Here is a 14,247-nt window from a genome sequence, read left to right on the forward strand (position 1 = left end):
ACCATTCTTTTGTGGAGTTTTTACACATATGCTTAAAAGACACCCATCAGTACTACCTATTGCTAACAGAATAGAAATATATCTTTAAAGTGAACAGAATAGAAATATATATTTGAAGTGAAATATAATATATATGATTCAATAGCAATAGAGCAATCTTTTTTTTATTATAAAGGCTAATAGTCCCTCCAAAGTAAAGGAAGATCAAGGCACATTTTCTAGAACTCTTCTAACCACTCCAAGGTCAGGTGGAAAAAGAAGTAGCCATCAACTCCTCCCCTGAACAGGGAACAACTTCTAATGCTCAGTAAGAGGAGGAGGAAATAGGAAGTCACAGACCAGTCTGTGACCTACCAGGTCATGACAGAAGAGCTGTGCATGTGCCATGGCATAGTAAACCAAGCCAGTAACATTTACCAGGATACACAGTGGCAGCTGCCCCCTAATCTCTGAACTATCAGGAAGCAGAACTTCTTTTGACTACAGAATCCCAGAATGCCCGAATAGGTCAGGTTGGAAGGAACCACAGTGGGTCATCTGGTCCAACCTCCCTGCTCAAGCAGGTTACAGACAAGCATTCCTAAGGATTGTCTGCTTCCAGTCACGGCTATCAACACCGAACTTTTAAATGCAGAATTTGGGCAACAAATGTGTCTCTATCAATGGCCTTCACACCATCTCAAATTTTATATGTTAAAGCCTACACACTGTGAATAGGAAGTGGGAAGGAAAGGTGACTTTTGTAACTGTGGTTTAAGGAGATAGAGGTCATAAAATCCTCTTCTTTTTAAAAATTGGAATAAAACATTGGAACAGGCTTCTTAGAAAGGTTATATAGTCTCCACCCTTCGAGATTTTCAATATCTACCTGGACAATGTCTTAAGCAACTCCAACTTAATGCTGGCCTTGCTATAAAGAGATAGCCTGGATGATCTTATGAGATCCTCTCTCATATAATGGTTCAGTGGTCCTATGGTTTTTGGGGTTAGACAGGCTGCCTGTAAGCCTGACTTTTACCTTTGGCACCAATTACAGATGAAAATAATACAATCTTGTCAATGTATCTTTTACTGGATCAGACAATGGAAGAATGAGAGACTGAGATTATAGTTTTTGCTGGAGGATGTCAGTACACACAGAGTTGCTGTCTGCTGAAGTCCTGCAATGGAAGTTTTAACTTTGAAAATAAATTCCCAGATTCCAGAATTATTTCAGCTTTACAGGAATGAAACTGATGTAAAGTCTTAGAGGACAGTGTCAGGAATGTTATTGCTTCCGTTTTCTCCTAAACCATGGCATGGTAGGGACAAAATATGCCATAATTAGTTTCTGTCTCTTCTCTGAAGGCTCCAACATGCTCCTTTTGAAACAATTGGAATCAGAGACTTTGATGTCAGTGTCACAATGGCAAAACATACAGATTACTATTTCCTTACTTTTGTTTGACTGCTGTTACTGTAATTCTCTCACTTATATCTTATTCCATTGATGTGTCTGAGAACAAACTCTTAATGTACTTACATGCTCTGGGTGACAAAGCTCCATTGTGAAGCAGTCAGTTTGGTAGTCTATGTTTAGCATTGCTGTGGTTATTTATTATTTATTCCCATCTCATCATCCTATTACAGGCAATAAATATATAAAATTGCAGAGCCTGATGTGTTCCTTGACTGTCCCCAAAGTCAATACAGTCACATACATATCCAGGTGAATGATGAAATGTTAAAATAAATATGCAACAAGCATCCATAGTAAATGCTACTTCAGTCTTCAGTCCTGTGTTCAGACAGAGAAGGCATTCCCTTGAAAAAGCTTCTTAGCATCAGGCTTTGTTGCTGTTGACTTGTTTTGGGGGAATGAAGATGTTTACTTCAAATGTGCAGAGGAAACAATAATCTAAGCATTTATTTTTTCCTACCTCTAAAGGAAAACCAGAAAACTCTAACTACAAGCCTGCTTTCCCAGGTAGAGAAAGTGTAGTTTACATGCTTCTTTCACATATGGCATTACTTCTCACTCCCCTTTTTTTCCCTCCTGCTGACGAAAACAACTCTTGTCTTCATGTCTTCTTTCTCCGCATACTTTACTTTTCCAGGTCTATTATACATTTCATAACTCTTGTTTATCTAGGTGACTTATAAGAACTTCCTTAAATAAGCTTATTTTTTCATGTCTTGATATTTAATATATGAGTCTCACAATGGCTCTGTGAAGTGAAAAATTACTATAATTTCCAAGTAGGAAACATGGGCACCAATCCTACAAAATAATAGAGCTGCCTGGGGTAGGAGTCGGATATATAAATCAGTGAGGGGATTTTAACATCTCTTCTTCCACAGAAGACCTTAGTCATCAAGTAATAGGTTGGTCAATGGGGATCTGAGTGAAGAAAGGAGATAAAATCCAAACCTCCTCTGGAAGCTGTGCAGCTATTTAGAAAATAATGTCACTGGATCACGGAAAGCACAGCTAAGTCCTCTGTGCTTAAGCATAGAATGCTTGAGGAGCTCAGGCCTCACAGTTCAGTGCGGATTCCTCTTATGAGATGAGAGAGCTCCATTACATGTGGCATTTTTAATACATGGGACACTGGTTTCTCTACCTTTACAGATTCCTGTGGCTCCTTTTAGCTTCCTCTGGCTCCTGTACCCTGTCAATAATGTGATGGTACTATCTTATCCTTTGTCACTCTTCTAGCTCAATGTCTGGAGCCCCAAGCAACTCTGTTAGAATACAAATAAATAATAATAGAATTTACAGACTATATCTGTTCTTGTCCTCAAAGCATTGTCCCCCAACCCTTCAGTCTCTTACTATGTGAATTCCAGGAAAAACCTTTTCCTCTGACAAAAAACCCCACCCAACCAACCAACCAACCCAAAAAAACCCACAATCAAAAACCCCAAAACCAAACCTGAGCTATAGAATGAGTGAAATTGTTATATTCATAATGAAGTCTCTATTTAACTTTGTCATAAACTCAAAATTTGGATGACCTAGAATATTAGAAGCTTTTTTAAAAGATTTCACACTGCTGCTTAAAATTTAGAAGGTTCCTTCTGTAAGTACACTATGCCACCACAGTGCAGAGAACATGAATGACAATCCACTGCTTTCCAGATTGCATAACAATTGTTTTTTATCTTCTGATAAAAACACACAGAAATTGCAAGGAGAGAGTCAAAACTATAATATATGATATCAAGTCAAATGTGTCACGTATTTAAAACACAGTCAAATCTAAGCAAGCAAAACCATCAAAACATCTCTGGCACCACCTACAGAAGTAATTCAGTATTAGCTTCAAAGATTTTCTCTTGAAGGAAAAAAAAATTAAGTAAAGACAGAAAATTGAAGAGGAGTGCCCCTCCCCCCCCCCCCCCCCCCGCAAATAAATAAATAAATAAATAAATAAACAAATAATTTCAGGAACTAGAATTACATGGATGCTCAGCCCCCTACTGATGAAGTGCTGCTTATTAGTAGCTGTGGTGCTTTCCATGTACCATATTCAAACCCCAAAGTGTGCTTACATGCTTGTGAATGTTCTCCAGGAAATGATTAAGTGACAAGATACAATCTGTAATGTGAGAAAATCAGTCTTTACTATGAAGAATTTACTTTCTAGTACAGGAAGACTACATATATAGATTAATCACATTTTCACAGCTGGATTTTTGAATAGAGCCTCATTAAACTGGTTTAAATATACACCATATTGTTGTGTATGTTTTTGGTTTTTTCATCAGCATCAAGATCACTTTGGTACAGAAGAATGCTGTTTCATTATATCCACTCCAGCTGTGCTCTTCTTCCAAAGTCCTAGCACTTGCCAAATATAAAACTTAGCACTTGTTCACAGCAGTAAGCTGGTAAAGTTTGATTGAATGAAATGTAATATGAGATATGAGTAGGTAAGGGAAAGAATAAAATGAACTTTAGAATAAAGAGAAAATTTTGGTCACAAATATTTTTTGTCTCTGCTATTCACTAAGGGTGCTGTACTTACTACCATAACAAAATAGACACTACTGAGTCCCCATAACAATGAAAGGGAAAAAAAAATGTTTTGACCAAAATGACAGACTACAGCAGAAAATCCCATATCACATCATTATGGTTGTGTAAAAAGGCACAGAAAGAGCAGGTTATACAGCCGATATTGTGCTCAGAGCTCTCTGAGGAAAGTGTTTCACAGTAACAGTGATCTGAAAAGCTCAGTAAGACCTTGTGCTTTAAGTATGGGTAGAAATCTTAGTGAAAAATCAAAAAATTAGCTCAGTGATGTCAAAGGCAAAATATGTCTTTAATTTCATCAGGGTCAGATTTCATTTATGGATTTCTTAGAGGTAAAACAGGTATTTTTATGTTGTCCAGACACAGGGCCGTGGCACAGCTGCGAAAGCAGGATTCAGCATAGACCCTTAGGGGTTTGCAGTCCCGGAGGACCCAGCTGCTGGGGTGGATGCCCTGGAGTCAGCCAGGGCACTGCTGGCAGATGAACACCTGCCTGGTGGGTCTGGTTTAGACCTTAGAACTGTTTATCCTTATCTGTACCAAGTGTGCAGCATCTCTGTGTCAGGCTGGGCACCTCACTGGGCACTTACAGAAAAGAAGCAAGGTCTGAATAGACTTGTGGAGTATCTTAGCCAAAATCTCTGGTTTTCAAGGTGTTTTATATTTTGCCAGCTAGCACTTTTATCCCCGAAGTTATTGTGTAGTCTCCAGTTACGTATAAGATTCAACAGAACTGCTGTATATATTCATATTTATGTTCTTTACCATTTTTACGGCTATATAAAATGTCTATAAGCATTCTTTACTGATATTCTTTATCGAAAGTAGCTCCCTGATGGAATGATTTCAGTTGATTGCACACTGATGTAACTCAGAGGGAAATTAGACTTGAGATTGATTTTACATCCTTGCATTTCCTCACAGATTTTTCTTTTTTACCTGAAACAAATTATATATAACCATTACCTTTTGAATTGAATGAGTAATTATTAAACTGGAGATTGTTATGATCCCATTAAAATAAGCCTATTCTTGTAATAAAAGCAATGATTCACTGTTCACAGGTGAGTTTAGACCACTGATGTTAAATGCTAATCCTTCCTCCAAACCAGAGCTAGAATGATTTTCTTCGTGAGCTGCAATATAAAATTCCAGTAAACAAACAATTCAAGCAGTGTAGGAGTTTCACAAATATTAATTACTAGTGAGACCAAGTCCCATATTGTCACAGAGGGCATTGGAGAGTATATAATCCCATCCAGAGTGTGGGGAAGTAAAGGAAGGCTTTAGCAGAATGTTATCCAGGAAGCATCCAGTTTCATGTCATGGAAACAAGGGTGGAAAAGGAAGGGCATGAGAGCCTCATTTGTCAGTGGGTTCTTCCAGGTGCAGCATGTTATATTTTTAACAAAAGCAACATGCTTTTGTTTGTGGGTGAACTGTTGAGTACCGCTGACATTATCACCTTCTGCCCAAAAAAAACCCAAACAAAAACAAAAAACCCAAACAAATCTGTTGAATGACTGTAACGGGGGAAAAAAAAAGGAAAAACCGACCTCTTGTCTATTTTCAGTTCATTTGCTTTGTACATTTGATAGCACTTTTGATAATGTCATTTTCACTTTCTTCTCTAAATTAGCATGTTTTCTCTCTTCTTGAGGAAGAAAAGTTTATGTCAATCAGGCTCTAGTTATCTAGTCTATTTTATTACATCCATAACAACTATTGTTACTTATTCTGGATTTATCTAGTGTATGTAAGGTCAAAACAAAAAGTTGCTGGTGAAACTCCAATTTCTTTCATAATAAGAAGTTTTTGTAGAGAATAAGTCAGTTTTGCATGCTCTAGGTGGGTTTCATTCAATTAATTTGATATATCAATTAATATGGGCCACATAGCAGGTTTTGTTATTGCAACAATTGAATAATGCTTCCCCTTGATTGAGACGATGATTTTAAATTGCTCACTTAGCAGTTAAGAGGTCTGCCAGTTACAACTCAGCTTCCTGCCATCCATGGATTAGGTGTTTTTTGGGATGCTATAGAAAATGACTGTCACATAACTGTTTTCCTCTGAGTTCATGGATTTGCTGTAAATGTCACTATTGAGAGAGAAGTGATCTTATACTCTTGACTGAGTAGTTTTTTGGCAGACTTCTTAGCAACCCTGCATACTCTCAGGGACAGACTGTTGATTTTTAGTCTTCCTACGAGATTGAGTAGGGGTGGAAAGAATTGTTTTCTTTTTCCCTTTTCTTTTGTTTGGAAGCAAGTGTTTCCAACACTGCTCTTGTCATATTGGCAAATGAACATTATGCTTTTGTTTTAGGAAGCAGATGCACTTCAGAAACTTTTTACTGATTTTATAGTGAGGTTACATTATGTTTTCTTCTTCTTCTTTTTTTTTTTTTCCCTTTGGAGCCTTTTTAGTATAGTATGGTCCACTAACAAAACATTACAATTATATCACAAATTCAATCAATGGGCTTGAAGACTAAGCAATGAGAAATTTGTATGATGCTACAATGTGTGACTATGGTGACTCATGCCCCAACAAAGAAGATGAATTATTTCAGTGATAATATCCAAGTGGAGTATTCCACTAAACTCATGGCACTGACTCATTGCTTGATTAGATATGGCACACAACAGCTCCAGCGAGCAGAGAGGGAGCCTTCAAGGCTTTTCTTATCACAGATCTTCAGAAAACTCTAGAAGGTAGCTGATCCATTCTCAGAGTTCCCACTGTCATCCATACCTCATTTTTCACTGCATTGATATTTTATAGATCTTCCAAAATACATTTACAATAGGTAGATGTGTCAATACCACTCTCAGACACACAAGTTTAAGCTAGTTTTTAGCTAGTTGTGGTCATCATTAGAAAGAGTTATGGGTTTCAGAAGTTACGTGTAGATTACACACTTCTCTGAAACTTAAATCCACACATGTGCATGTATGTAATTGTTGCGGGTTAGGTTTGTAACCAGGCAGAAACACCAATTTAGTGTGGTGGTTTGTCCAAAATACTCATTAGTGTTTATCCTCTGTGAGATAAGAATTAGGAGAAACGCAAAGCAGGCACCAAACTTGAAAGAATATAAAGAAGTTTATTAACAGACCTAAAAGAAGGGAAAAAAAATTATACCACCTTCAGAACTCTCCTTCTCCCCCCACGTTCCTCCCTTCTCCCACTGACAATGTGAAAAGACAACCCTTCAGATGTTCAGTCTGTTTACCACTTCCATAATAACCTTGTTCAGTCCATTTAGAAAGAGAAGTCTCTTCTTTCTTGTGCTATGAAAACATTATCACAACGAGACAGCCGCCCACTTCCAAATATTGTTCAGTCCATTTAGGAAGAGGAGTCTCTCTGCCTGCGTGTGAGTCCTTTCCCCTGACTTGCAGCTTTTCCCACAACTGCTTTTGAGGGTCCACTCTTGAAGGTTTTTGGGGTACAATTTTAAGGTTGAACCATTCAGAAACAAAAAACAGAGGCCCTTCTCCTTCCCTGGGAGCAAAGGGTCTTCCTCATCTTCATCATTAGGACTATCTCTGGGAGCATCTCTAGGAACTGAGGTTTTCTCCTTTCCCATTTGGAGCAAAAGTCCTCATCTGGTTCATCTCTCCCTGTCCAAACTTCTCATGAAATTACAGCTGCTTCAGCATCTGCCTATCTCAGCGCAGGTGCTTTTTGCTTACGAGTTGAACACTCCACCCCCCATATCTTCATGAAATTACAACGGGATACTCTGATATATCATAGCTTCACAACAGAATTTCAGCTTTAAGCATCTCCTCTCTCTCTTCCCTCACGTTTTCAGCTCTTCACAGCAGTAAAAGGGTTAATCTCACCTCGGCCTTGCAGCTTTGCAGCTGGAATGTTGAATTTTTCTTATCTCAGTGGAGAGGGGGGAGAGCCGAGCCGCTCCGGCTGCCCACGGCAAGGCAGTGGGGGGGGTTCCACGGCTGGAACAGGTCCATGGCTCCAGGATGGCCGTGGCCCGGCCACCTGTGCCAGCGCCGGAAACGAGAGAGAGCTTGGAGGGGGAGTTTGTCTATTCTTAAATGTGGATCACAGAGGTGGTCACTTTAGTGGCTTAAAGAATTGTCCATATTCAAACTGGCCAGCTGATAGGTTCTATCAGGTCCCAGAGGAAACTGTAAGCACCCCTTAGCAAGGACACCCCTTCCGGGACTATGCTTGCTAACCTATGACAGTAATCCAGTATAAATATATTACAATGTATTTCTGATCTCAAAAAAACTGGAAGTATGAAAAATCTGAATCTTGAAGCTGCAAATTAGTAACTTTTCAAACTGGGAGCTTTAAAGGGATATTTTCATCCTTCTTTATCCTGAAGTTTGAAAAATTATACTGCTTTGTGTAGAGTAGACGGTACATGTTAACTTACTCTATCTCACATAATATATTGCTAATAAAAATAAAATAATCAAAGTACTCACAGCCTCTTAGAAGTGAAATGGCATCTCAACCTATATTAGCAGAAAACAACTGGAAAGAGATTTTATTTCCTAAATTAAAATACTGAGATGTCTTTTATAATGATGAAGAGATACTACAGGGCCTAATAAATCATGGTAAAATCTGCCATAATAACAGTTTCTAAGAAGGTAAGATTTTAGGCAGTATTTTTTTTGCTAAGCCTAACCTAAAATTCATTGTAATTAAAGCGTTTTCTATCTCCAAGGGGGAAAACAGCTCACTCATTTCCTCTCTTCAGCAGCCTTTCATAGATCAGAAGCGTTCCATGTCGTGGCTCAGACTTCTCTTTCTTCCACTCAGCAAATCCTCCATATCCTTCACGAAGAACAGAGCTTCAAACTCGCACAGCACTTCAAGCGACTTTTGAAGAGGAGGGAAAATTACATGTCATGTAGGCTGTGACTCTCTTCATGTGCTCCAGGCTGTCCATCAGTAGCTCTGGAGCATGATACCATTGTGTTAACATCCATTGTATTGGCCATTATAATCACAAAACATTTCATTTCCAAAACTGACAGCTTTTCAGTTCTCCATTCTGTACTACTGAAGTAGATTGCCTGAGTCAATCTTTCATTTAATTTGTTATATATCATAGTGTTTTAAAACTATTTTTTCCAGTTTGTCAAGATCATTTTGAATTCTATTAGTCTTTCAATACATGTGCAGTCCTTCCCTTATTGAACATCACAGTCTGCAATTTTCTAGTCTCTTATTTACAATTGTTCCAATTCTTTATTAATAGTGTTTCTTACAACTCTAAAATGAATATGACAAAATGATCCTGCTTCTGCTGATCCCTAAGCAGCTCATTAAGTCTGAACTATAAAGTTGAAGCATTTACAAAAAAACCCACAAAATATTTACTTATTATTAATCAACCCAAAATACACTCCTGGACACAGAAGACAACATCATTTTCCTTTGGATAATATATAAATAGCATCAAAATAGTCTAAATTATTGCATGAATAACTGAATTTTAATTTTGGCTGAATGTTTTTCCTTATAGAGAAAAAATAAACAAACATTTTTTTGCTGTCAAATAAAATGCTTGCTAGACTTATCCAGAACATTAATTTGGGCATTTTGTTTGTTTATTATTCTTGGGTTTATTCAAAAATGAACAGTGAGAAAATGTATAATTGAAATACTTGTTTTAATTAATAATTTCTTTTCCTATTTTTTTATGTTCATTTCTTTCTGAAACCAGTGACAGTTACTATATTACTTTTAAAAAGAAACCTTACGATGAGAGGGTTAAACACTGAAATAAGATCACCAAGAAGGTTGTGAAATCTTCAACCTTAGAGACTTTCAAAACTCAACTAGACAAGGTCCAGCACAGATGGATCTAATTTTCATCTATCCCTGCTTTGAGTAGCAGGTTGAACTATACCACACACAGAGTTATTTTCCAGTCTATATTTTCCTGTAATTCTAAATAAATGTAAGGAAGGACGTGCATATAAGGATGGAAAAAAAGCAATAATTTTCCTACTTAATAAATGCCAGTACCCAGTGTTACAAAATTCACAAGCTAGTGTTTTTGTGCCTGGTGTGCTTGTTAAGCACACAAATAAATATGTTTATTAGCTGAAGGCAGGATGGACACAGTTCTTGAACATCTCACATAATTGCAGGGACAGGGGCTGCTGGGACAGGGGCTGGTGTCCCGTGGGTTGGACATGGAGTCCTGGACTGTGGGCAGGGAGGAGGAAGCCATGGGGGCGGCAGCAGGGACTGTCAGGGCTGGCTGTGCCCTTCCCCCAGACCCAGCACACCTGGGTCTCATGTAGCATAAAAATGCCACCCATCAGTACAGATGACAGAGCTTCAGCATCATGGTGTGAAGGCACCACACAGCTGGGCTGTGACAGCCCTGCTGTTGTTCGACTATGGCCAGTGAAACCCACCCCCAGTGAGCACATCCCAGTGGATGGAGGGGATGGAGCCCAGCGGGTGGAGCCAGCAAGCTCTATCTGCAGCAGCCAGCAATGCCAGCTCCGAGCCATGTACACCTGCCTCAGCCTCTGACACTGGGTCTGGGACCAAGGTTCTCCTCCTGGCCCTGTCCGTGCACACAGCAAGGAGGAACACTGGAGACAGTGCATGCTAATAAACACGTACACACAGTTTGGTTCCTAGAAGGGGAGGCAGAGTGACATGCAGCTGTATTGTCTGAGGTCAGGGCCGACAGGTGCCACTTGGTGGGTGTCAGAGGTGTTCTGATTGCAACCATGCTCTTGTGTCGCAATGGAATTTGGCTGTCTTGCCATAGCATTTCTTCTGCCAAAGTCTCCTGGCATGCCGCTATTTTTTAATGGCTTCAGGAACTGCCGTCCTCAGCTCACACACTTGATAGATGTTGCCACAAAGGCTTTATTCTTCACTAAGGATTTATTCTTCAACTGCTCATCCTATGAAGCCCGTGTATCAGTGTTGTAACCGCTGGACTCTGCCTAGCAGGCTGCTGCTCCCTGAGAGCTCAGCGAGGGTTTCCTAGGGCCATGCGACCGGTCCCATCCTGGAGTCCATTTCGGACAGCCCTGCGACCTGGCTCCGGCAGCCAGCAGCGTTACAACACAGTGGATGGTAAAGAAGGTAGAGAAGGGTCTCTCACGAGGGTTTGAGATGGCTTTAATCACATCTTGTCCCTGCAATGTTCAGAGGTAGAGAGACAACGTGGTCTGGGTGCAGGGTGGTTTTGTCAGGGGCCCAGGGGGGGTCCCTGGGTGGGGTTGGGGTACAGGAGCAAATAGGGAGAAACCGAGGGAGTGGCCAGGGCTAGGGAGGGAACAAGGGGAACATACAGAATCACGGGGTTAACAGGGCACTGCATACCAGGGTGTAAAAATCTACACCAGTGAAGAGCACAATTCTGTTTAACTCACCTTTTCTATTATTATCCAAAGCTCCCTTTTTTAATGACTTCACTGCTCACCTGGATGTGTCCAGCAGGGGATTGACACTACATTCTTGGAACTACATACTGAATTGTACGTGGATTGTCTCACCCAAATCAGTGTCCCTGGTGTTTGCTTGAAGCAGTTGAAAATTTTCTGGTAAAGCTTTTCTAATATAAAATATTTTAAATTTTTTATCTTCCACCTTCCTTCTGCAACTAACCATCCTGTCTGAGAGATGAGCAACAACCTGTGGGAAAAAAATCTTAGAAAATTCACTTTTAACAAATACTCTGTGAAGGAGTGTGTGTGGAAAAACCTGCTTCCAACCTCCAAAATCTCTTTGAAATGTACTTCATAATGTATCTGAGCTTGAGTTCACCGAGTTGAACAGCTTTACTTTTGCTCAGGGATAGTGTCATGGTTAACTAATGACCAGCCAGATCTTCTGAAGTAAAAAAAATGTTACAGTTAAAATTTATGAAGAAAAAAATGAGATCAACACATAAATTATAAGCTATAGTTTACAGCTACACAGACACTCAATAATTTCACTCCACCAGCTTTTCACATCTTTTTTGCAAAGGAAGTGTGTCAGCATCTCCCTTTAAGGGCTGTCTCTCAGCACACACTGTGGCCTGTCTGCCTTTCCAGACTTGTCAACCAGAAGTGACTAAGGTGTGTTACCCACTGGACCTCAGTCGAGGTGATTCGTCCACAGATTTAGCACCTGCAGGAATGATTTGATTACCCTCTAGTGACTCCAGTTCCTAGAGGAAATGATTTTGTTAGGCACAGATTGCAACAGTATTAATGGTTCATTCACTTACTGCACTGGTCATGTCTGAATACACTTTTTTTTAAAATGCTCATTCCTCCAAAACAACACCTCTCTCAGGATAGTCCCAGGTGCAAGCAGACTGTGTGTGTAACTTGCCTGTATTCTTACATGCTCTAATTCTCCATATGAAGAGTGAAATTGCCCATATTGGGTCCTGTTTGCCCTGCGGCATTGCTGATAATGCTGTGAATTAAATTAGCTCAAATTAGCCTAGTTTGCCTGTACAGTTCACATTCTTCCCACTTGGCATGTTTTGCTTTCACTTAGACAATCTGCATAATTATAAACCTTCAGCTGATTCCTGCTATATTGTGAGAATTGTTGAAATCTCATTGCACATTTTGGAGCTCTAGTAAATGCAGTAAGCAGAAGTCTGGATGTTCAAATCAGCAAGACATGACATGGCAATTCACCCTTAAAAAATAAAATAGAACTGATCAAGAAAAGACATGGATAAATTAAGTAAAAACCAGAACCAACAGAGGCAGAAGAACAAGATTTTTTTTCCTCTACTCTCTTCAGTGAGGTTAGCAGCGAACTTATGCTTCCTTAGAGGATCATTATGAATTTCAGATTCTAGCATCTTTGTATTCCTCCCAGTAAGACTGCTCTGTACAAGAAATAATAGTGTGTTCAGTGCAATAGTAGTAGAGTATAAGAGGTCGGGGTAAAAGATTTCTAAAAGAGCAGAAAAAGTTTGACTGTGAAATAGTGAGAAAACTAGAACATTTTATTCCATACTATCAGGAGCTAACAGGTGAGATTACACAGATAAGAAACATTATAAAAGAAATTACCTTTGTAAATAAAAACAAAGTCATGTTATAATTAGAGGCATTACCAATAAATTGCAAGAAATGAGACTTCATTAGAAAAAAATAGATGTAAGAGAAAAGCTCACTTTTGTTTTCCAACATTCATATTTTAAATGCTTACTTAATTTTTCACCTCTGCTGGTAATAAAATAACAACTATAATTCACAGAGTCCCAGAAGAATCATGGCTTTTCTTATTAAAAAAACCCCAGCAACAACAATAACAACAATAGAAGGAGAGAATAGAAATACAAAACTTGTGGTTGTTTTTTTTCCTGCACCAAAGTTGTTCCCAGATGCACTAGCTGAAGTGTGGTTTTAGTTGAAATTTTAAAATTTCCTAGAAAATTTTGAGACCTTACAGCCAAAAGGTTGCATGACAGGGAAAAAATATTTTGTAAAGTCTTTCATGGTGTTAGATGGAGAACAGTGTTTCGACTGTCTAACAATGGTAACCTGGGAGTAAGTGTCTTGTACAAGGAGCCTGGTTTTATTTTACTGTTAAAGCTGATTTTGGCAGAAAGGCCAAATTGTAAATGCTGAATATAAATGAGGTATTTATGACACCATTGTAATGAAGACTTCGCCGTGCAATGAAATTTAGTACAGCAAAGGGGTTCTCCAATAACTGTGCAAATAAAATTAAATTAAATGAAAAACCATTACACATTGTTAACCCTTTCAACTCTTACATAAACAGTTAGAAGTCAAGATCTAAATTGCATATTTTAATTGCTTATTAAACTTTTAACAGTTACATACTAAATATGAAAATGTCAAATGTAAGAGATATATATTTAATTAATCATGGATGTTTAAATTTACAGTTGTAAGCAACCTACCACCAGTGACTAACCAGAAAAATAATTCAGATGAAGCTTTTTTGCAGCCACATCTAACATCTTTGTAATACATTTTTTTAGTGATTTAGAATTCATTTCACTACATAGTGTAGTGTGTTTTCTTGCTCCAAGATAGATTTAATGTTAATTCATACTCTCAGGAAAAGAGTAAGTGACCCTTTGCTTCCCATGCTAATGGTCACCTGCAGGTGGGGAGCAACAGCTATCTGCTCACTGAGAAAAGCATCTTCTCACATCTCTCTCTCCCTGTCAGAGACATCCCTTGTTTGTGTTGCATTTCTGTATAAAATGTAGTAACCTT

This window comes from Coloeus monedula (genome assembly GCF_965178545.1).
Source record: "Coloeus monedula genome assembly, chromosome: 2".
Taxonomy (NCBI): Eukaryota; Metazoa; Chordata; class Aves; order Passeriformes; family Corvidae; genus Coloeus; species Coloeus monedula.